This window comes from Hyla sarda, chromosome 5, assembly GCF_029499605.1.
Source record: "Hyla sarda isolate aHylSar1 chromosome 5, aHylSar1.hap1, whole genome shotgun sequence".
NCBI lineage: Eukaryota > Metazoa > Chordata > Amphibia > Anura > Hylidae > Hyla > Hyla sarda.
The window spans coordinates 145615823-145640174 of NC_079193.1; the positions used below are offsets into that span (position 1 = coordinate 145615823).

The window sequence follows — 24352 nt, forward strand, 5'->3', positions numbered from 1 at the left end:
CTTACCAAAATAAATCTAGCCTTAGATCCTTGCCTGACCTCCTGCATACAGTGCATTTATTCAAGCTACGATATGAAGGTCTTCCACATATGAGAAATATGATTTTAATATTTTAAATAGGTGTGCATCAATAATGTATTTTAAGTTGTTATTTAATCCCGATAGCTTTCTGCAATTTTTTTAATAGTACTGTTTTCATCAGCAGGCTTCCTCTACCAGATGCTGTTTTTTATGTTTGCAATAAATTCTCATGTTAAATGCATTTAAAAAAAATCAATAATAAATAAGTATGCAAACACTTACCCTCAGAACACTGGTGATGTTATTTACAAAATTAAAAAATACCAAACGAATGGCAAGGGACTTTATAACCAATTCATTACTACCTTCCTTATTGTATACCGCCCGGCTGCATAATCTGTTTATTGAAATTGAAATCTTTGGAAGCAATCCTCCCCATAGACATTATGAATAAGCATCCTGTACAATAAGAGAATGCTTAATGCAATATTAACATGATATGAGCCAAGCTTTATATGCCCTCAGGCATTTACCTACTTGAATTAAGCATTTTAACACTCTGTGTTCTTCCAATGCATTAAGTCCAATATTTAATTTACAGGATGTAAAATGCAATATCCAAGGATTATAACAAAGACCAAAATTGAAGACACAAACAAAATTGTTAGCAAGACAAGCAATACCCATGTACATTAGATAAGCCAGGTTCTCCACTCTTTTCCCCCTAAGCAGCTGGGTAGCAAAAGCGGATTGATTTCACTTTTGTCCATTTTGCTGTTTAATAGCCTTAAACCTCCTTGAATTTGCTGACGGCTAAGAAAACATTTCTACCTTTGAGTCTAGACAAGTGACCTTTTCTAAATGCACTTTCAAGGACTATATGTGGCCGAAGTGAAATTAGGAACACCCCCCATTCAGCCTTTTAGAGCTGTATCTTATTTATGCAGCTTAGTTATAACACAGGAAACAATTTATTTATTTTGATGTGTTTTGAAAAGTGAAAAGGATATAACCAAACATCATACTGACTCTGTAAATTAAAGTAAGGGAATAAAGCTCCTTAAGGGGAGATGACAATTTTAATTCATATTTATTGCATTATTGATTGGTTATTTAGAGAATCAGAATATCATATTTGAGAATTATGAGATAATAGAGGAGTGCCCACTGTTCAAAATCCTCAGCTATTGCACATAGTGGAGAGTGGCATAGAGTATGTATTGCTCTGGAGGACATGATATATCTGTACACATGAGTAGATCATTGATGCTTAAGAGTAACAAAGCAGTAGTCCTGCACTTATCCCCTGTACAGGCTCTTGTTAGTACCCATGTGGATGTCACGTGTTTACTGAAGCTAATCAGCTACAGCTGGGGCTGCTGATTGGCTGAGGTGGTCATGTCACGTCTGCTCCAAAAAAGAAGACTAGGTGGCAAACGGAGCCTGGAGGGGGAATCAGCACGGGATTGGAGAGGTGAGTAACTGCTGTTTTGTTACCTCAAGTGCATCTGTCATCAACAAAAAACTTTTTGTATAATGTAGATAAGACCATTATACTATACATTGGTTAAAAAAGTGTATTTTTTTGTCCCTGCAGCTATTGCATTTGTGTCTTAACCCCAGGGCGTACCTGTACGTCCTTAGTCTGCTTCCGTTCTATAACGCAGGGCCACAGCGTCATAGCTTGTCGGGCCTGGCCTTTAACAATGGCCGGGACCCATGGCTAATAGCCTCTAAACACACCTGCATACATAATGACATTGTTCATTGTGTTGTCAAATACAAAAGACAATAATAAAAAAAAAACATGTGGATGTGGCAGCAGGGTTGAGAGACCATATGGCGCCACAATTGAAGAGAATAAAAAGATTTTTCAATACAATTTTTATTTAATTTTAATTTATTTAAATTTTTTAAAATCTTTTTTTGAGAACCCATTCTGGTGAGCATCCAGCTGGAGGTCCGCCACAAGGCGAGCTACCACCTGTTCCAGCCCCTGTCTTACTCTGTGTGGAACTGCAAATATTTCATTTAATCAGTTATGGTTCATTGTTACCGCTCCAACCTGTTTCATTAGATTCCAGTGGTAAAAGATTGAAGGGATATTTTTTCATTTAAATTGAAGATTTTGATTAGATTCACAAGTTTAATGTCCCGGTTGCCCAAGGAGGTGGCAGCATCAGCATGAGGAGACCATATGGCGGCACAATGACAGAGCCTGGAGGTGGCAGCATCAGTATGAGGAGACCATAGGGAGGCACAATTACAGAGCCTGGAGGTGGCAGCAGCAGCATGAGGGCCATGCCAACTGAAGGTTGAGTCTGAGGAACCCACCGACTGTTGACTGGGGGTGTAGGATGTCACTTGGGATGAAGTGGATTACCGAGTGAACCAATCAATCACGGCCAAGTAGGTGTACGCACAGTTTAAACTTATGAGAGGAGAACTATGCGCTCCAAGTGGGTATCTTTGGCCTGCCTTTCACAGTAACTAGGCCAAAATTAGTTAAAAAAAAAAAAACGTACACCACGTAGGTGTACGTAAAGTCTACACTTATGAGAGGTGGACAATACGCTCCACTGTACGATAATCTGTATTAGGCTACAAAAACAAGTGTTTAGCTTTGGCTGTCCTTTCACAGTAACTAGGCCCAAATTAGTTTTACAGGGGAAAAAATGCACACCACCTATGTACGCATAGGTTACACATATGAGAGGTGGACAATTTGCTCTGCTTAAAACTGTATTAGGCTAAAAAAACAAGGGTGTAACTTTGGCTGGCCTTTCACAGTAACTAGGCCCAAAGCAGTTTTACAGGGAAAAAAAAGTACACCCCCTATGTATGCACAGGTTACACTTATAAGAGGACAATAAGCTCCGCTACGCAACCTGTATTGGGCACTGTAATTAGGTGACTATGGCGCTTTTCATGCTCACCCAACTGGCCCCTGTAAGCTTTACAGTTGTTGTAAAACCAACTGCAGCAGTACAGAATCGTTGTGTAGTAGAGCCCAGTAGAGTATTATTAGGCACTAATAGCAGGTGACAATGGCTTTTAGTGCTCAGCCTAACTGGCCCCTATAAGCTTTAGAGTTGCTGTACACCACTGCAGCAGTAGAGTCGCTGTGTATTACACCAAAAGTGTACTTTCTCTCTCCCGTCCCTGTCAGTGCTTTTCTGCAGTGATTTTGGGCTTGTGGTGAATCGCTGCTGTCAAGATATTTTTCTGTGCAACGCACACTCTGCTTTACCTCTCCCTGCAATAAAAAGCTCTCTCTGAAATAAAACGCTGGAATGCATGGCCGCAAGATGGCTGCCGATTATATAGGGCTGTGACATGGTGTCACAGGGGTGGCTGGCTGCTGATTGGCTGCATTCTGCATGTAATTCAGGGTCATCCCGTCTACCCGCCTTCCCACCTAAACAGAGTTCCTTGCCCCATGTCCTCACATGTAGATCCACCATTTTAGATGCCCTGGAGCCTGGACCGCACTAAATGGAGTTTAATAAAGCGATTTGTGCAAAGGAATTGTGGCAATATTCAGATTAGTTACAAATCAAATTTTTCCTGAAATTCGAAGCAAATTCATCAGATTCAATTTGCTCATCCCTAGACACGACCCCAGCTTACACATCAGGATGACTGACAAGCCAGGAGCCTGAACAGAACCTTGCTTGTCCTGCCCCCACTTCCTATATTTGGACTCCTCATAGAGATACATAGACAATAGCTGCAGGGACAGCATTTTTTCACCAAAAATATAAAACATTTTAACCAATGTATATTAGAAATATACATATAATGGGATAAAGTTTTTGTTGATGACAGGCATACTTTAACCTCTTAAGGACCCATGACGTATGCATACGTCATGAGTCCCGGTCCTGCGATATAACGCGGGGTCACACGGTGACCCCGCATCATATCGCGGCGGGCCCGGCGTCATAGTGAAACAGGGACCCGCCTCTAATAGCGCGCGGCACTGATCGCTGTGCCGCGCGCTATTAACCCTTTAGCCGCGCGCTCAAAGCTGAGCCGTGCGGCTAAAAACGAAAGTAAAAGTGCCCGGCTAGCTCAGGGAGCTGTTCGGGATCGCCGCGGTATAATCGCCGCATCCCGAACAGCTGTAGCACAAGAGGAGGTCTTCTTACCTTCTCCTGTGCTGTCCGATCGCCGAATGAATGCTTCAAGCCTGAGATCCAGGCTTGAGCATTCAATCGCTGAAAACACTGATTGATCCATTCCTATGGAGATGGATCAATCAGTGTAAAAGATCAGTAAATGCAATGTTATAGCCCCTTATGGGAGCTATAATGTTGCATAAGAAAAGTGTAAAAAAATCATTAACCCTTTCAATTATCCCTTCCCCTAATAAAAGTTTGAATCACCCGGCATTTCCAAAAATAAAAAAAACATTATGTAAATAATAATAAACATATCTGGTATCGCCGCGTGCGGAAATGTCCGATTTATAAAAATATACCGCTTTTTAAACCGCTCGTTCAATGGCGTACGCGCAAAAAAATTCCAAAGTCCAAAATAGCGCATTTTTGATCACTTTTTATACCACAAAAAAGTGAATAAAAAGTGATCAAAAAGTCTGATCAGAACAAAAATGGTACCGCTAAAAACTTCAGATGACGGCGCAAAAAATGAGTTCTCAAAGCGCCCTGAATACAGAAAAATAAAAAAGTTATAGGGGTCAAAAGATGACCATTTTAAACGTATAAATTTTCCTGCATGTATTCATGATTTTTTTCGGAAGTGATACAAATTCAAACCTATACAAGTAGGGTATCATTTTAACCGTATGGACCTACAGAATAAAGATAAGGTATCATTTTTGACAAAAAATGTACTGCGTAAAAATAGAAGCCCCCAAAACTTACAAAATAGTGTTTTTTCATCAATTTTGTCGCACATTGATTTTTTTTCCCGTTGCACCGTAGATTTTTGGGTAAAATGACTAATGTCATTACAAAGTAGAATTAGTGACGCAAAAATTAAGCCATTATATATAATTTTAGGTGAAAATTTTTAAGAGTTATGATTTTTTAAAGTTAAGGAGGAAAAATTTAAAATGAAAAAACGGAAAAAGCCCGGGTCCTTAAGGGGTTAAGTGCATTTGGGGCCCTTTAAAAAAGAAAATTATCAAACTTGTATAAACCCTTTAAGTGTTTTTGTGGCAGTTTTAATGGTGTGTTTCCACTTTAAAGTTTGTATCAAAAGACTACATGAACAGCATTCTGGTTTTAATGTATTTTCCCTGCCTCAGATTCTTTATCCCACAATCCTGAATGTGTCAGTTCCCACTGTTCAGTGGCCACTATGTTTTTTGGCTTATAGAAAGAAATTTAATGGGATTTTTACAACTTTTTTAGTTGTCTTTTTACCAAGTTAGCAGGTAAAGGGTTAGCTAAGAAACTAATTAAAGTCCAAGAACCAAGGAATCCAACCAAGGACAAAAAATAAATAAAGGAAACAACAAACAAGCAAGTCGGGAAGTCAGAGGTCACAGCCAGGTGTACAAAGGTACAATGAGGTACAAAATCAGTAAGTAAAGGACAGTCAGGTTTGAGCAAAGGTCAGAATAGCAGAAAAAGCAGGCAGAAATACAAACACTAATGACAGGACATTGGCTGCAATCACAAGCAAACTCACAACTCAGGGCAGAGTTTAAATAGTGGCGCTGTCACTCAGTTGTGCGTGGCCCTCCAGGGTGCAGAGCCATTGCCACAGCGACATGCGATGCAGCTGCCCTTAGATCGGGAGAGTGCAGGCTGTGTACTGGCAATATGGTAAAAAACTAGGAAAGTGACCTTTAAATAGCTACTTTTTGACTGAGGCTCTGTATATGGGGTCTCTCTCTCTTTCACTGGGGCTTTGTAAATGTAGGCATAATGTGGCTGAGATACTTTTTATCCAGCAATTTTTCACCTGGGGCACCAAACATGGCAGATCTAAGCAAAACAACATCCAACCAAACCAGAAGTTGTCTGTCAAGGTGCTTTATTTCAGACAGGGAAAATCAATAAAACACCTTGTCAAGCAACTCCTAGTTTGACTGGACCTTGTTTTGCTTAGATTGTCTGTGGAGACTAAAATTGGGTCTATTCCATGCCTCCCAGGAGGACAAGGTATGTGGCTTAGCTGGATACACCCTCTGCTTGTTTGGATATACATGGGGACACTGTACATGAAGGGGCTTGTACAGATACAGCCAGCACTAATGCTATTGCGTTAGCACAGCATCTGAGAGCCGCAGCATGATAGAGCATTATGGCCCTTACACTGCTCTACACAAAGTAGATCAGTGCAGGTGACAAGCGATATGCATGCAAAGTGTGTACAGAACCATAGAAACTTTGTAAGTGGGTAGAAATAACAGCTGCAGATGGTGTGACAGATTGTGGAGCATGATCATGGCAGAAATTGTCTGTATTTGGACACTCTAAACTGGGTAACGGATCAAATACATTAGTGACTGCATTATCATAGGTTTAAACTCCGGAAACACGCACGCTGGAAGAGATTTATAGGCAAGATGCACCAGAATTCTTGATCAAATTGTACCAGAATCTCATGTATTTGCCAGTGCAACTAACTTATTGGCTCATATTTATTATAGTATTTTTTTCTCTAATGTTAGGCTATGATCTGACGGGGTTTTTTTTTTTCCCACCAGATTAACTTGGCACATGCTTCTGAAAGGCTATGGCTCAACTATAAAAGTGGCGCATTGTGCTCCAAAGGGGTATAGACAAATCATTTATTTTAATTTCTGTAAATTTAAACATTTCTTTTTGGAATAAAAAAGGACCTATACACAAAAGAAAAAAGGAAATTATAACAGGAATATTATGATAATAAAAAACCTGCAGTCATTTTCCCTAGGATTTTTCTGACAACATTAAAGAGAGTCTGTCTACAGCGTTGCCCACACTAACTTGCTGGTACATGCTAATAGTATTGGTGATGCTGATTCCAATGCTGTTTACCTCCTTTTTAACATTCCAAAATTATGGACGAAAATCCATACATGTAGATAAATACGTTGATGTACTGGGGGGGGTGTTTCCAGCCCCTTGATGCACTTTTCTGTCTCCCTGGCTCGGCACTGCACAATACCCGCCTTCATAAATATTCACGGCTCTGCCTACAAGCACAAGCTGGTGCTGTGAGATCATTCCAACTTTATTTTTGCTAGCAATAACTTTTAAAGTCCGAATAACAAAATAGATTTCTTGCAAAGGAACTATCATGGGTAAACCGATTTTGTTTGTAATGGCGGTAATACAAATACAATATTACAATAAGCACGTCTATAGAAGTCAAGACCAATCATTCCATAACCTTCACTGCATGAGCACAGTAAGTCTCTAAAGGCTGCAGGCGACTTTTACCCTGGACTATGGTTTTTGTCAGATCAATGACAACTCACGTTAACAGCAGTATTTAATTCTATCAATATGTGACCAATTGTGTTAGATTGTTTGCTCATTGATTTTGCTTAGTGCCAGAGTTTGAGCACTTAGGGTACGTTCACACGTACGCAGATTTGATGCGCAGGATTTGATGCACAGGATTTTCTGCCGCAGATTTCAATGTAAACTAAATGACTGAGCACAGCTTCTCATCTGCAGTTACACATCCTGAGTATCAAATCTGCGCAGGATCCTGTACATGTGAACGCACCCTTAGGGTATGTTCACACGGGCTGATTTTTTTGCGGGTTTTTTTACGCTGCGTATTTGAAAGAGGGCGGGCTCTTCTCCGCTGTCCACAGCAGATTTTCCGTGGCAGAATTTACGCTGCGAAAAATCCGCCGCAAGCCCCATTGAAGTCAGTAGGGACGGCGGCGGATTTTCCGCAGTGCAAATTCCACCGCGGAAAATCTGTTGTGGACAGCCGAGAAGAGCCCGCCCACTTTCAAATACACAGCAGAAAACCCGCAAAAAAATCCGCTCGTTTGAACGTACCCTTAGGGTCTATTCCCACGTACAGTATTCTGTGCAGATTTGAAGCCCAGATTTCATGCGTAGGATTTCAAGCTGTGTTCAGTCATTCAGTTTACATTGAAATTTGCAGTAGAAAATCCTGCGCATCAAATCTGTGCATCATACTGTACGTGTGAATAGACCATTAAAAGGTATCTGCTTTCCTGTAAGGCACATTGTACTGGGAGTGTCTGCAAAACTGGCTGGGTTCACACTACGATTTTCAAATACGGTAACCGTATACGGTTTTCCGCAAAAAAACGTATACGACCACGCTGTCGACCACGTTTTTGCCTCTGGTTGGAAAACCGTATTCGAAACCATATGCGGTTCTTTTAACATTGTTGTCTATGAGAACCGTACACAGAATTTCAGAATACGGTTGCACAAGGTTTTTCTAATCCGTTTTTGGAGTTGACACATGCGCAGAAGGAATTTCAATAGAACAATAGTAACTTTATTAAATTGCTTGAAAACTAATTCCAACAAAATAGCAAAACCGTTGGCAAAAACAGATGCAAACGGATAGAACCGTACATACATTTTGGAACCGTATACGGGGAAAAAACGTATTTGGAGTCATACGGTTGTATACGGTTGCATACGGTTTTTGCCATACGTTTTTTAGCGGAAAATCGTATACGGTAACCGTATTTGAAAAATGTAGTGTGAACCCAGCCTAACACTCCTTCTAGTTCTTGCTGAACTGTCAATTGTACAATTGTTTGTAATATTTAGCTACCAGAGACATTTATTTTCATTACTAATATTTTATATGCTTTTAGGAAAATTGCTAATTCTGGTCCTAAATATTGTGTACAATTCTTGTGTCTTGAATACTAGTCTATGTATTACAGTATGTCATAAATATGGATCATGATCTGAATTTGTTAATTGTGGGAAATAAGACAAAAAGCAGGAATTGACTGTTTTAGTACCAGTATATTTGCAAATAGTGTGTCTGTACATGACTGTTGGATTTCGGTCAGTTAGTGTGCCTCTGCTTTTAGCTATTTTTAACATATGCAGAGACATGTCAGAAGATATCAGTGTGAATTCATAAGCTATGACCACTAGAATAAGGCTGTTTATGGTGCTTTTCTCTTTGAGTTTAAGATTTCCATACTACTAAGTTATATAAACAGATATTTTGGCAATTAAATGGTTATATGTAGCCACATATTGGAACTATAGTGGGTAATTTGGAAGCTGCTGACCCTGTAGGGCCCTACAAATTTACCTGCTATATAAGAGGACAGCAGTACTGCAAATGGCCAGTAGCTATAAAGTATTTCCAGTAAACAATTCACAATTTGCTAATTCGTTTTTTTTTTTTTAATACATTTCTTATCTGTATAAGTTGTAATCATAAAGACAGGTTCAGAACCAATTTTCAACTTCATAAAACATTGGAATGTTTTCATTGGACTGGTTCTCTGAAAGTTGTTGTCCAGAGAACCATCTGAACCATCAATATTCTAAGTGCAAGAGCAACCATTAGTAGTGTTCTGATTTTTTATCCATTGGGGCCTAAATGACAGGTATTACAGGTGCTATATTTTTGTGATTTTTATGAATTTATTTTAAATTGTTTTAACCCCTTAAGGACCCAGCCAATTTTCACTGTAGGACACGGCCATTTTTTGCACATCTGACCACTGTCACTTTAAACATTAATAACTCTGGGATGCTTTTACCTTTCATTCTGATTTCAAGATTGTTTTTTTGTGACATATTCTAATTTATGTTAGTGGTATCATATTTTCGATACTTGCATCATTTCTTGGTGAAAAATTTCAAAATTTGATGAAAAAATAGAAAATTTAGAATTTTTTTTAACTTTGAAGCTCTCTGCTTATAAGGAAAATGAATATTCCAAATAAATTATATATTGATTCACATATACAATATGTCTACTTTATGTTTCCATCATAAAGTTGACATGTTTTTACTTTTGGAAGACATCAGAGGGCTTCAAAGTATAGAAGCAATTTTCCGATTTTTCACAAAATTTTCAAAATCGAAATTTTTTGGGAACCAGTTCTGTTTTGAAGTGGATTTGAAGGGCCTTCTTATTAGAAATACCCCACAAATGACCCCATTATAAAAACTGCACCCCTCAAAGTATTCAAAATGACATTCAAAAGGTTTGTTAACCCCTTAGGTGTTTCACAGGAATAGCAGAAAATTGAAGGAGAAAATTCTAAATCTTCATTTTTTACACTCGCATGTTCTTGTAGACCCAGTTATTGAATTTTTACAAGAGGTAAAAGGAGAGAAATCTTCCTAAAATGTGTAACCCAATTTCTCTCGAGTAAGAAAATACCTCATATGTGTATGTCAAGTGTTCAGCGGGCGCAGTAGAGGGCTCAAAAGGAAAGGAGCGACAGTGGGATTTTGGAGAGCGAGTTTTTCTGAAATGGTTTTTGGGGGGCATGTCACATTTAGGAAGCCACTATGGTGCCAGAACAGCAAAAAAAAAACACATGGCATACTATTTTGGAAACTACACCCCTCAAGGCACGTAACAAGGGGTCCAGTGAACTTTAGCACCCCACAGGTGTTTGACGACTTTTCGTTAAAGCTGGATGCGAAAATGATTTTTTTTTTCACAAAAATGCTAGTTTTCCCTCAAATTTAGATTTTTTACAAGGGATAATAGGACAAAATGACCCCCAACATTTGTAACCCCATCTCTTCTGAGGATGAAAATATCCCATGTTAGGATGTAAAATGCTTTGCGGGCAAACTACAATGCTCAGAAGAGAAGGAGTCACATTTAGCTTTTGAAAAGCAAAATTTGCTGAAATGGTTTTTGTGGGGCATGTCGCATTTAGGAAGCCCCTATGGTGCCAGGACAGCAAAAAAAAAAAAATGGCATACTATTTTTTAAACTACACCCCTCAAGGCACGTAACAAGGGGTCCAGTGAGCCTTAACACCCCACAGGTGTTTGACGACTTTTCGTGAAAGTTGGATGTGTAAATTATTTTTTTTTCTACTAAAATGCTAGTTTTCCCTCAAATTTAAAATTTTTACAAGGGGTAATAGGACAAAATGCCCCCCAAAATTTGAAACCCCTTCTCTTCTGAGTATGGAAATACCCCATGTGTGGACGTCAAGTGCTCTGCTGGCACACTACAATGCTCAGAAGAGAAGGAGCGCCATTGAGCTTTTGGGAAAAAAATTGTTTGGAATGGAAGTCAGGGGTCATGTGCGTTTACAAATCCCCCCGTGGTGCCAGAACAGTGGACCCCCCCCACATGTACCCTATTTTGGAAACTACACCCCTCACAGAATTTAATAAGGGGTGCAGTGAGTATTTACACCCCACTGGCGTTTGACAGATCTTTGGAACAGTGGGCTGTGCAAATGAAAAATTACATTTTTCATTTTCACGTACCACTGTTCCAAAAATCTGACAGACACCTGTGGAGCATAAATGCTCACTGTACCCCTTATTACATTATGTGAGGGGTGTAGTTTCCAAAATGGGGTCACATGTGGGTATTTATTTTTTTGCGTTTATGTCAGAACCGCTGTAAAATCGTCCACCCCTGTGCAAATCACCAATTTAGGCCTCAAATGTCCATGGTGCGCTCTCACTCCTGAGCCTTGTTGTGCGCCCGCAGAGCATTTTACGACCACATATGGGGTATTTACGTACTCAGGAGAAATTGCGTTACAAATTTTGGGGGTCTTTTTTTCCTTTTAACGCTTGAAAAAATAAAAAGTATGGGGCATGTTAGTGTAAAAATGTTTATTTTTTTACACTAATAAGCTGGTGTAGCCCCCAACTTTTCCTTTTCATAAGGGGTAAAAGGAGAAAAAGCCCCCCAAAATTTGTAGTGCAATTTCTCCCGAGTACGGAGAAACCCCATATGTAGCCCTAACATGTTTCCTTGAAATACGACAGGGCTCTGAAGTGAGAGCGCCATGCACATTTGAGGACTAAATTGGGGATTATATAGGGGTGGACATAGGGGTATTCTAAGCCAGTGATTCCCAAACAGGGTGCCTCCAGCTGTTGCTAAACTCCCAGCATGCCTGGACAGTCAGTGGCTGTCCAGAAATGCTGGGAGTTGTTGTTTTGCAACAGCTGGAGGCTCCGTTTTGGAAAGTAAGGGGGTGTATATGTTGTGTTTTACTCTTTATTATGTGTTAGTGTAGTGTAGTGTTTTTAGGGTACATTCGCACTGGCGGGTTACGGTAAGTTTCCCACTAGGAGTTTGCGCTGCGGCAAAAACTTGAAGCAAGAAACTTACTGTAAACCTGCCCGTGTGAATGTACCCTGTACATTCACCTGGGGGGGCAAACCTCCAGCTGTTTCAAAACTACAACTCCCAGCATGTACTGACAGACCGTGCATGCTGGGAGTTGTAGTTTTGCAACAGCTGGAGGCACACTGGTTGGAAAACCTTCAGTTAGGTTCTGTTATCTAACTCAGTATTTTCCAACCAGTGTGCCTCCAGCTGTTGCAAAACTACAACTCCCAGCATGTACTGATCACCAAAGGGCATGCTGGGAGATGTAGTTATGCAACAGCTGGAGGTACGCAACTACAACTCCCAGCATACCGAGACAGCTGTTTGGGCATTCTGGGATTTGCAGTTTTGCAACATCTGGAGGGCTACAGTTTTAGAGACCACTGCAAGGTGATCTCCAAACTGTGGTCCTCCAGCTGTTGCAAAACTACAAATCCCAGCATGCCTGGACAGCAAACAGCTGTTTGGGCATGCTAGGAGTTGTAGTTTTGCAAGATCTGGAGGGCTACAGTTTAGGGCCTACTATGTAGGGGTCTCAAACTGTAGCCCTCCAGCTGTTTCAAAACTACATATTCCAGCATGCCCAAACAGCTGTCTGGGCATGCTGGGAGTTGTAGTTTTGCAACATCTGGAGGGCTACAGTTAGAGACCACTATCTAGTGGTCTCAAACTGTACCCTCCAGATGTCGCTAGGCAACTCACCGGCTTCCGTAGGATCCAGCCGCACGACGTCGCCGCCCGCCGATCTCCGTTGCCGCTCGCCGATCTCCGTCGCCCGCAGCCTCCGGATTGGTAAGTGGATCTTCGGCGCTGGTCCCTGTTGGGTTTCCCCATCCTGCCCCGCCTATTGTGGGTGGGCAGGACGGGGAAAACGAAAGTAAACCCCCTCGTCCCCGATCTGCTATTGGTGGTCGCATCTAGACCACCAATAGCAGGGATAGGAGGGGTGGCACCCCTGCCACCTCACTCCTATCTCTTCAGGGGGGTTGTGGGTGTCAAGGACACCCACGATCCCCCTTCTATTCCGGGTCACCGGGTCACCATAGACCCATAATGACCCGGAATTGCGCAAATTGCAAGTGTGAATTCACTTGCGATTTTCCACGATCGGTGACATGGGGGGGTCTGATGACCCCCCTGGGCCTTTGCACGGGATGCCTGCTGAATGATTTCAGCAGGCATCTCGGTCCGATCCCCACCCGGTGCGCATACCAGGGTGTCATGACATACGCGTTCATCAAGGGTCCTTAAGGGGTTAATATTGTGATTAACATTGTAAAATAAATCATTTTTGCATTCATATCAACAAAACTGTCTGCAATATTTAGTCATTGTGTATCATCCTTGAGATGTGGTTAAAAAAATTATTACAGTGACCCCCTGACCTACGATGGCACCGACATACGATCATTTCAAGATACGATGGCCTCTCAGAGGCCATTGCATGTTGAAGGCAGCATCAACATGCGATGCTTTTGTATGTCAGGGCCATCGCATAAACAGCTATCCGGCAGCGCAGACTGCTTCAGCTGCTGCCGGATAGCCGTTTACGGTGCGCCGTGTGCCCCGACGATCACTTACATGTCCTCGGGGCTCTGGCGCGGCCTCTTTGGGGTCCCCTGCTACGCCGGCGCTCTCCTTCAACGTCATCACGTCGTCCCGCATTCCATCCCGTCATTCAATAGGAGCAGCATGCGTAGCGACGTGATGGCGGTGACGGAGAGTGAGGATCCCGGGCAGCAGAGATGGTCCGGAGCGTCGGGGACACCCCGGGGACGCGGCGACAGCGATGGAGGGCGACATCTAGGGCAGCGGTGACCGGTCCGGAGCGGCGGGGACAGGTGAGTATAACTTCCTATACTTTACATTGCACGGATCCCTCAACATACGATGGTTTCAACAAACGATGGTTCATTTGGAACGGATTACCGTCGTATGTTGAGGGACCTCTGTATTCATATTACATTTTGGATCGGTGGGGATGGATCTTTTTAACCACATATACCTCAGACATTGGTTGTGAGCTGCACACACAAGTTTATTTCTTAATTTACAAATCTATTTAACTTTCTGGCACCAGTTGATTTAAAAAAAAAATAATGTTTTCCAGCGGAGTACCCCTTTGACAACCAAACTAAACTCCAGATCATGGCGCATAGTACAGCCCAGTATAGGAGAAATTAAGCATACTGATTTTGTTAAAGTGTAACTGCCGTTAATAAAATCTTTTTATATAATGTAGATAATAACATTATATGTATATTTTTAGTATACATAGGTTAAAAAAATGTGTATATTTTTGGGTGAAAAAAAAACGCTGTCCCTACAGCTCTTGCATGTGTGTCTCTGTGAGGAGACCAAATACAGGAAGTGAGGGCAGGACAAGCAGGGCTCTGTGCAGGCTCCTGACTTGTCAATGTCCTGATGTGTGAGCTGGGAGCATATCACAGAGCCTCACTGCACAGAGCCCTGCTTGTCCTCACTGCACAGAGCCCTGCTTGTCCTCAGTGCACAGAGCTCTGCTTGTCCTCAGTGCACAGAGCCCTGCTTGTCCTCACTGTACAGAGTCCTGCTTGTACTAAGTGCACAGAGCCCTGCTTGTCCTCACTGCACAGAGCCCTGCTTGTCCTCACTGCACAGAGCCCTGCTTGTCCTCAGTGCACAGAGCCCGGCTTGTCCCCAGCGCACAGAGCCCTGCTTGTCCTCAGTGCACAGAGCCCTGCTTGTCCTCACTGCACAGAGCCCTGCTTGTCCTCAGTGTACATAGCCCTGAGTGTCCTCTGTGCACAGAGCTCTGCTTGTCCTTAATACAAAGAGCCCTACTTGTCCTCACTGCAAAAAGCCCTGCTTGCCCTCAATACACAGAGCCCTGCTTGTCCTCACTGCACGGAGCCCTGCTTGTCCTCACTGCACAGAGCCCTGCTTGTCCTCAGTGTACAGAGCCCTGCTTGCCCTCAGTGTACATAGCCCTGCTTGTCCTCAGTGTACAGAGCCCTGCTTGTCCACCCACACTTCCTGTATTTGGTCTCCTCACAGAGACACACAGGCAATAGCTGCAGGGACATAAATATACAATTTTTTTTAACCAAAGTACATTACAAATTAACATATAATGGTATTATCTACATTATATGAAATCTTTTTGTTGACACTTTAAAAAAAAGTTTTATTTATTTTTTAAAGTAGGACAATAACAGAAAAAAAACTATACAAGTTAGGTATTGTTTTAATCATATTGACCCACAGAATAAAAAGAACATGTCATTTTTATCATGAAATACACAGCGTAAAAACAATCCCTTCCCCCAAAGTTGCAAAATTGTGTTTTTTATTTTCAATTTCCTCACACGAATAATCATTTTTTTTGGTGTCACTGTACATGAGTAAAAAATGAAAGCACAAAAATGGAAATTGGCTTTGTCCCCAAGGCCAAAATGGGCAGTGTCATTAAAGGGTTAACTCTTTAGATGCCATGATCAATGCTAGTCACGGCATCTAAAGCAGTAAATGACAGTTGTTGTGGAATATACTCACCTAGGCCCCCTGATTTGTCTCTGTGCTCCAGGGTGCACCATTCACCTCCTGCTGCTGTTCCTTTCTTCTTATCATCCTTCTTCCTGCACAATGTCTCAATGCTACACATGTTGGCAGTCCTCGCTTTCTCTGTGCGGCTGCTGAGCATTCTCCCACCCTCTCTAAACCCAGCCCTGTTCTCCTGCACGCATTTCCACATCAGTGCAGGGGACCGAGCTTACAGCTGTGATGTCAGAACAAAGACTGGTTTACCCAATGCCAGGCCCCTTCTCTCTGCCTAAACCATGTTGTCTCCTTTTCAGGCAGGAAGTGGGGCACGGTGGGAAGGGAGTGTTGATTTCTGAAGGGGCAGAGAGTAAAGGGGTTCTACAGAAGATGGAGTGGATGGCAGAAGTGGAGATTTTTTGCATTTCTTGGCTAAAAGTCTAAAAATTAAACTGGGAAGTAGGAAAACAGGGCAGAAACTGTAATACATGTGTATTACAATAGTAATATACATGTATAGAGGGACCAAAGGTTAGGCATTTTTACTAACCAGCCCTGTTGATGATCCTGTATGATGACCGGTATAAATGTAAAAAAATAAAGTCCAAAATTGCTGATTTTTGGTCACATCACATCCCAGGAAAAAATTTAATAAAAAGTAATCACATATACACAGTAGGAGTACTGATAAAAACTACAGATGACAGTGAAAAATGAGACCTCAAAAATCTTTTCCCACAGAGCTCCTCCTGCTCAATAATATGATACCTAAAGATTGGACCTGTGTTTTTCAACATGACGGAGTCCCTTTAAAATTCTGTTATGTTGAAAGAGAGAGAGAGACCACCACCTTTGTGTAGGTGCTGAACAGTTGCAGGAACTACAAGTAACAGAAAATGTAGAGTGTCTTTTGCTAGTCTGTTTCTAAAACTCCCATTCACTTCTATTGGAGTTACAGAAATAGCAGAACACAGTGAGCTCAGCTATTTCTGTAACTAAGGCCACCTCTTTGTTCAGTCCCCACTTGGACATGACTTCCAGTGGCCGCCTCACCAGGCTGCACAGGGGTTGAGGGACCCTGGGGATAGGTTTGGAAGGGTGGGACCCAAATCTTTGAGACATTTATATCATATCATATAGGAATAAATGTTTAAGATGAAAATAACCATTTAAGGGCATGGTCAGTTTAAGAGAGGACACAGTGTGATTTTAATAAATTCAAATTGTATATCCAAAATTCATTGGCAATAATACTGTTTTACAGTGCAGAAAACTTTTATATACCTAATGTCTTCTAATATCAAAAAATACAGTAACAGTGAAGGGCATGAAATCATTTTTATGTATTTTTAAGTGTCACTAAACAAATAGCAAGATGTTCCTCTTCTTACGGGTTAAAAAAATCGCAGGTCATGGTATCGATTGTGTGAAGATGCCATAAGCTTTTTAGTCCTTTCCAGTGCTCAGCTTATCAATTTACTTGCAAATGGCTCCCTAAGGTATTAACCCAGGTTAATTATTCGTCAAATATGATTATGCAGTGGTAATGTAAAAAATCGGAAGTGCGGGATGGAATTTTTCACTCCAGCAGTTTGGCTATTGCGGCAGCTGCTGGAATTGCTGGAGTAATTACTAGGCCATTCCAGCTGGTGGATCTGTATTTTGGTTCAGAAAGAGGATGAGAAAAAATATGAAATGGAAAAAAAAAATCAGAGAAGCGGGAATATAAGCTGTGCCAATCGACGTAGGGAGAGATTTCACAGCTGCCACTGGTGATAAATGAGAGCGTGTGGGCCAGCATCTAATCAATACATGTAAATGCTCCCCATCATTACAGCCTTTTCTACACACTTCTCAATTAGCCTTTCCTTCCACTGGTGAGGACCATTGTCACGCTTTCTGGACTGTGAAAGTGGCTGCGCTCTCAGCTCACCTGCATGTGGATCACTTGTCACTACTGGAGCTGCCTAAAGCTCAGCATGGCAGCAGGTGGCAGGGAAAAATGTGAATTTCCTACTTAATGAAATACACAGCCCAACCGTTTAATTAAATACCTGGTTAGTTTCATATATTGCTATACAGTTCGTTAATAATAATAGATGGCTAGAACTAATATGTTTCTCGCTATTCAGGATTTATACATACACACAAGGCTACATCAAACTATAACTAAATTCATGTTTAAGGGGAGCAGAACATGGTGCATATTTATGTAAGATATAGACATTTTTATGTGTGTGATTGTTATGGACATGGAAAAGTTGTGTTTTTACACCCTAATAATCCATTTAGTATACATGTCCCTACCCCCCGCAGTCTAAAGCTTTGTTTCAAGCAAAGCCACAGTAGGCGTGGCAAAAAAACAGTTTTTCTGCTTTATGTGAGGAAAGTAGGTGGAGCCTAAGCCACTGGGTGGGGCGTTAGTGATGGTTCATTGAGAACTTGATAGACAAACAGGCTCTCTTGGAACTTCCTGCAAGAGAGGAGCATTTCCTGCTCCTTATCACCATAGCCTGGGATGGATAAGTATATTAATTGTATAATTTCTACACTAAATATTTATGTATCATTCGGGTAGATCCATAGAGCATGTACATTTGTATAAATGCTTGTATGTATGCTTTATTTTGGTTTAGATATTAATGTTTTATTAAATGGTATTAACTTTGCTGGTTATTGAGTAATTGTTAATTTGGTGGGATACACTGCTGGTACAAGACATTTCTGCCAAAATACCTGGTACAATTATTTCATAGGTATACAAAACTAACAGTATTTCTGGGTGTTTGCAAACATATTTTGGCCCTATAAATTTAGCCTGTACTTCCTGCTTCAGTTTCAAATGCTCGGTGTCCATTTTGGGGACTCTAGCAAAGAAAGCACATGATCGAGGGAGGGGAATCTTTGTTTTACTCAAATCCTTTTCCACAACATGTGGAGCTGCTGACAGGATAAGGACCCTAGAACAACAATACGTATTCTCAGTCACAGTAAACTTTAACCTCTTGGGGACGCAGGGCGTATGCATATTGTCCAATCGGCAATCTACTGCTCCATGCCTACACAGTAGGCAGGAGCAGCAGAGCGTCGGTTACACTGATCAGTGCTTTGCAATGGCATAGGCATGGCTAAAAAAATAAAAAATAAAAAAGTGCAAAAAAAAATGTAATAAAAGTTCATTAACCCCTTCCCTATTAAAAGTTTAAATCACCCCCCTTTTCGCATTTTTTGAATAAAATATTGTAATAAAGAATAAAAATAATCATATGTGGTACCGCCGTGTGTGTAAATGTCCGAACTATTAAAATATTAGGTTAGCTAAACCACTTCCTGCCTCTCGGCAAAACGCACATCTATTCGAGTGACTAAATGGATAAGTTCGCTCAGGTTAGTCAGAGAAATTTGAGCGCACCGACCAAAAACTATTGCGTGCAGAAACTCTATGGATACTAAAGACGCACGCAACAGGCAACATAGGGTTAAATGATAGGACTGAACTATCAGCTTGTTTTTAGCTAGAACACACCTTCTTACTATTCACGTCAGTCGAACACATGACTGTAGTCCGAAGACGTGATTGGATGAACATTGCACTCACCTGTGTATTTATATGGAGCACAGATAGGAATAGACATGGCCGGAGGAAGCACACTTAGTGTGCGAAACAGGAGCTCGGTCGCATATCACTATCCCCCACCACCCTCTCCCTTTGTCATATTTATGTGAGTATGCTTCAATAAAGAAGAACATACCAGCTGAAATGGTGAGTTGCCGATTTCTTTCTCTTCTCTTGGAATATCATATGAAAATCTCATTGTGTCAGAGCACCACCAACAGCACCTAGCTACACCGACGCATATCCAACACGTTAGTTTCCACTAATACCGCAGTGCCGTGCTACTTCTTTTATGAAATATTCAGAGAATGCACTGTGTGGTAGTATTAGATTTAGAGGGCACAGTGTGTGGTAGTATTATATTCAGTGGGTACAGTGTGTGATAGTATTATATTTAGAGGGTGCATTGTGTGATAGTATTATATTTAGAGGGTGCAGTGTGTGATAGTATTATATTCAGAGGGTGCAGTGTTTGGTAGTATTAAATTTAGAGGGCACAGTGTGTGGTAGTATTATATTCAGAGGGTGCAGTGTGTGGTAGTATTATATTCAGATGGTACAGTGTATGGCGGTATTATATTCAGAGGGAACAGTGTGTTGTATATTCAGGGGGTACAGTGTGTCAGAATTATATTCAGAGGGTGTGTGCCAGTATTATATTCAAAGAATACAGTGTTTGGCAGTATTATAATAATTATTGTTTTCATATAGAGGATCAGAATGCGCTGACATAGTGAGGAGACGTCTGGGCATCAAGTTCTGCAGAGAGAAGATTTAGCAGAAACAAATCCTGGCGGTATGTACCAGCTGAATTAGATAAGGAAAGACTATAGAGAAGACGTCACCTGTAACCACTGATATCATTGTGTATCCTCCTCACTATAGAGAAGACGTCATCTGTAGTCACTGATATCATTGTGTATTCTCCTCACTATAGAGAAGACGTCACCTGTAATCACTGATATCATTCTGTATTCTCCTCACTATAGAGAAGACATCACCTGTAATCACTGATATCATTGTGTATTCTCCTCACTATAGATAAGACGTCACCCATAGTCACTGATGTAAATGTGTATTCTCCTCACTATAGAGAAGACGTCACCTGTAATCACTGATCTCTATAGTGAGAAGAATACACAATGATATCAGTGGTCACAGGTGACGTCTTCTCTATAGTGAGGAGAATACACAATGATATCAGTGATTACAGGTGACGTCTTCTCTATAGTGAGGAGAATACACAATGATAAGACATCACCTGTAGTCACTGATATCACTGTGTATTTTCTTCACTATAGAGGAGACGTCACCTGTAATCACTGATATCATTGTGTATTCTCCTCACTATAGATAAGACGTCACCTGTAATCACTGATCTCTATAGTGAGGAGAATACACAATGATATCAGTGATCACAGGTGACATCTCTATGGTGAGGAGAATACACAATGATATCAGTGATTACAGGTGACGTCTTCTCTATAGTGAGGAGAATACACAATGATAAGACATCACCTGTAGTCACTGATATCATCACTGTGTATTCTCCTCACTATAGAGGAGACGTCACCTGTAATCACTGATATCATTGTGTATTCTCCTCACTATAGAGAAGACGTCACCTGTAATCACTGATCTCTATAGTGAGGAGAATACACAATGATATCAGTGACTACAGGTGACGTTGTTAGGATTCGGCAGGCTGGATGTGGATCCTCTGTGTCAGCGAGGGATTGGCGTGGACCGTGTCGGTGGACCGGTTCTAGGTTGCTACTGGTATTCACCAGAGCCCGCCGCAAAGCGGGATGGTCTAGCTGCGGCGGTAGCAACCAGATCGTATCCACCGGCAACGGCTCAACCTCGCTGACTGCTGAGAAGGCGTGGGACAGAAGGACTAGACAGAGGCAAGGTCAGACGTAGCAGAAGGTCGGGGCAGGTGGCAAGGTTCGTAGTCAATGGAGATAGCAAGAGGTCAGGAACACTGGTAAGGCAAACACTGTAAACGCTTTCTCTAGGCACAAGGGCAACAAGATCCGGCAAGGAAGGGAAGGGGAAGTGAGGTTATATAGACAGGTGCACAGGTGGAAGTTAATCAGACTGATTGGGCCAGGCACCAATCATTGGTGCACTGGCCCTTTAAATCTTAGAGAGCTGGCGCGCGCGCGCCCTAAGGAGCGGAGCCACACGCGCCAGGACGTGACAGCCGGGGACCGGGACAGGTGAGTGACTTGGGATGCGATTCGCGAGCGGGCGCGTCCCGCTATGCGAATCGCATCCCCGCCGGCAGTGTCAGTGCAGCGCTCCCGGTCAGCGGGTCTGACCGGGGCGCTGCAGGGAGAGGAATGCCGCGAGCGCTCCGGGGAGGAGCAGGGACCCGGAGCGCTCGGCGTAACAGACGTCTTCTCTATAGTGAGGAGAATACGCAATGATATCAGTGATTACAGGTGACGTCTTCTCTATAGTGAGGAGAATACACATTGATATCAGTGATTACAGGTGACGTCTTCTCTATAGTTCTGCAGTTATGATGGGTGAAACAACAACTCCCCGCATCCCCTTACCACTGCTAAGGTCATACTGGGAGCTGTAGTTTTAAAGGGGTATTCCAGGAAAAAACTTTTTTTTATATATCAACTGGTTCCAGAAAGTTAAACAGATTTGTAAATTACTTCTATTAAAAAATCTTAATCCTTTCAGTACTTATGAGCTTCTGAAGTTAAGGTTGTTCTTTTCTTTCTAAGTAATCTCTGATGACACGTGTCTCGGGAAACGCCCAGTTTAGAAGCAAATTCCTATAGCAAACCTCTTCTAAACTGGGCGGTTCCCGAGACACGGGTCATCAGAGATTACTTAGCCAGAAAAGAACAACCTAAACTTCAGAAGCTCATAAGTACTGAAAGGATTACGATTTTTTAATAGAAGTAATTTACAAATCTGTTTAACTTTCTCGAGCCAGTTGATATATAAAAAAAAGTTTTTTCCTGGATAACCCCTTTAAATGGTAAAAATTTCTTTAGCACTTTCCCATTCTGTGGCAATTGGTATATTTGATTATTATTCTGACTTATGAGCACGGCCTAAGAGTCTTAAACATGGTTAGGACTGTATGATACATTTAATAATATTGTAAGTTCCGTAATCTTATTTTCTGTCCGCCAACACAAAATACTCTAATGGTGCCCCTCCCGAGACTCGACTCTGGATCCGCCCCTGGGGGGGGGGGGGGGGTGAGTTGTACCTTTGGCACAGCAGATATTTTGGTCTCCCATGATGCTCTTACAGCCAAAATGCTAACAACGCATCATGGAAGATGTAGTCCAAAACATCTGCAGTGCCGAAGGTTGCCCATGCCTGCAATAGAGTCATCTCAGAGTGGGCACATAGCATGATCAATATCTCTAAAGAACTTGAAAATGTGTCCTGGCCATGGCTATGTGGAACATTGGGATGTGCTATATATTAGCTCTCGTATCCCCTAATTCTTGGCTTCTCTTATAGCCCTATAATGAATACAACGTTATGTTGAAATAAATTCATGGGGTAGGCAATTCTCAGGGGTTGTCCACATGGGGTTTAAAGTCTCATGGTCCAATTCAGTGGTAATGTTGGAATGTCTTCATCTCTAACTAGAGAATGACAGAAGGAGAGGTATGTCATTCTCAGCAGAAAAAAAAACTGATTTTACAGATTATTTTTTTTTATCTTTATGAGTTGTTTCTATTCAACACATTTGGTATTAAAATATGGATTATAGTAAACTAGTACTAAACAAATTCACAAAAGTTACCTTGTGGCGTAAAAATAATGGTGAAGCTTTATCAAAATCTGTGCAGAGGAAAAGTTGACCAGTTGCCCATAGCAACTAATCAGTTCACTTCTTTCATTTTTGAAAAGGCCTCTGAAAAATTTAAAAAAGCAATCTGATTGGTTGCTATAGGCAATTGGTCCACTTTTCCTCTTCACAGGTTTTGATAAATCTCCCCCAATGTGCTGGAAACTACCTACTGGCCTACAGGTTTTGTAAAAAAAATATCTATTGGGCTACAAGTTATGCAGAAGTAACCTACTGGCTTCAAATTATTTAGAAATTACCTACTGGCCTACAAATTATATAGAAATTACCTACTGGCCTACAAGTTATATAGAAATCACCTACTGGCCTACAAGTTAAATAACAAATTACTTACTGGCCTACAAGTTATATAGAAATTACCTACTGGTTTACAAGTTATATAGAAATGACTTACTGGCCTACAAGTTATATGAAGTTACCTATTGGCCTACAAGTTATATAGAAATTACCTACTTGCCTACGAGTTATATAGAAATTACCTACTGGCCTACTGGTTTTGTAAAAAAAAACATCTATTGGGCTACAAGTTATGCAGAAGTAACCTACTTGCTACAATTTATATAGAAATTACCTACTGGTCAACAAGTTATATAAAATTATCGACTGGCCTACAAGTTGTATGAAATTACCTACTGGCCTACAAGTTTTAAAGAAATTACCTACTGGCCTACAAGTTATATAGAAATTACCTACTGGCCTACAAGTTAAATGAAATTACCTACTGGCCTACAAGTTATATAGAAATTACCTACTGGCCTACAAGTAATATAGAAATTACCTACTGGCCTTAAAGTTATGTAAAAATTACCTACTGGCATACAAGTTATGTAAAAATTACCTACTGGGATACAAGTTATATAGAAATTACCTACTGGCCTAAAAGATATATAGAAATTACCTACTGGTTTACATGTTATATAGAAATTGCCTACTGGCCTACAAGTTATATAGAAATTACCTACTAGCCTACAAGTTATATAGGAATTACCTACTCCTCTACAAGTTATATAGAAATTACCTACTGGCCTACAGATTGCACACAGCAAATGTCTTAGTACCTTGCATGATTATCTGAACTA

General features: G+C 41.3%; 1 protein-coding gene across 5 annotated transcripts in view; it reads right to left on the bottom strand.

The window, feature by feature from the left end:
* POU6F2 (POU class 6 homeobox 2) overlaps positions 1-24352 on the bottom strand; it is a 715277-nt gene that overhangs the window by 370540 nt on the left and 320385 nt on the right. The window lies entirely within an intron of this gene.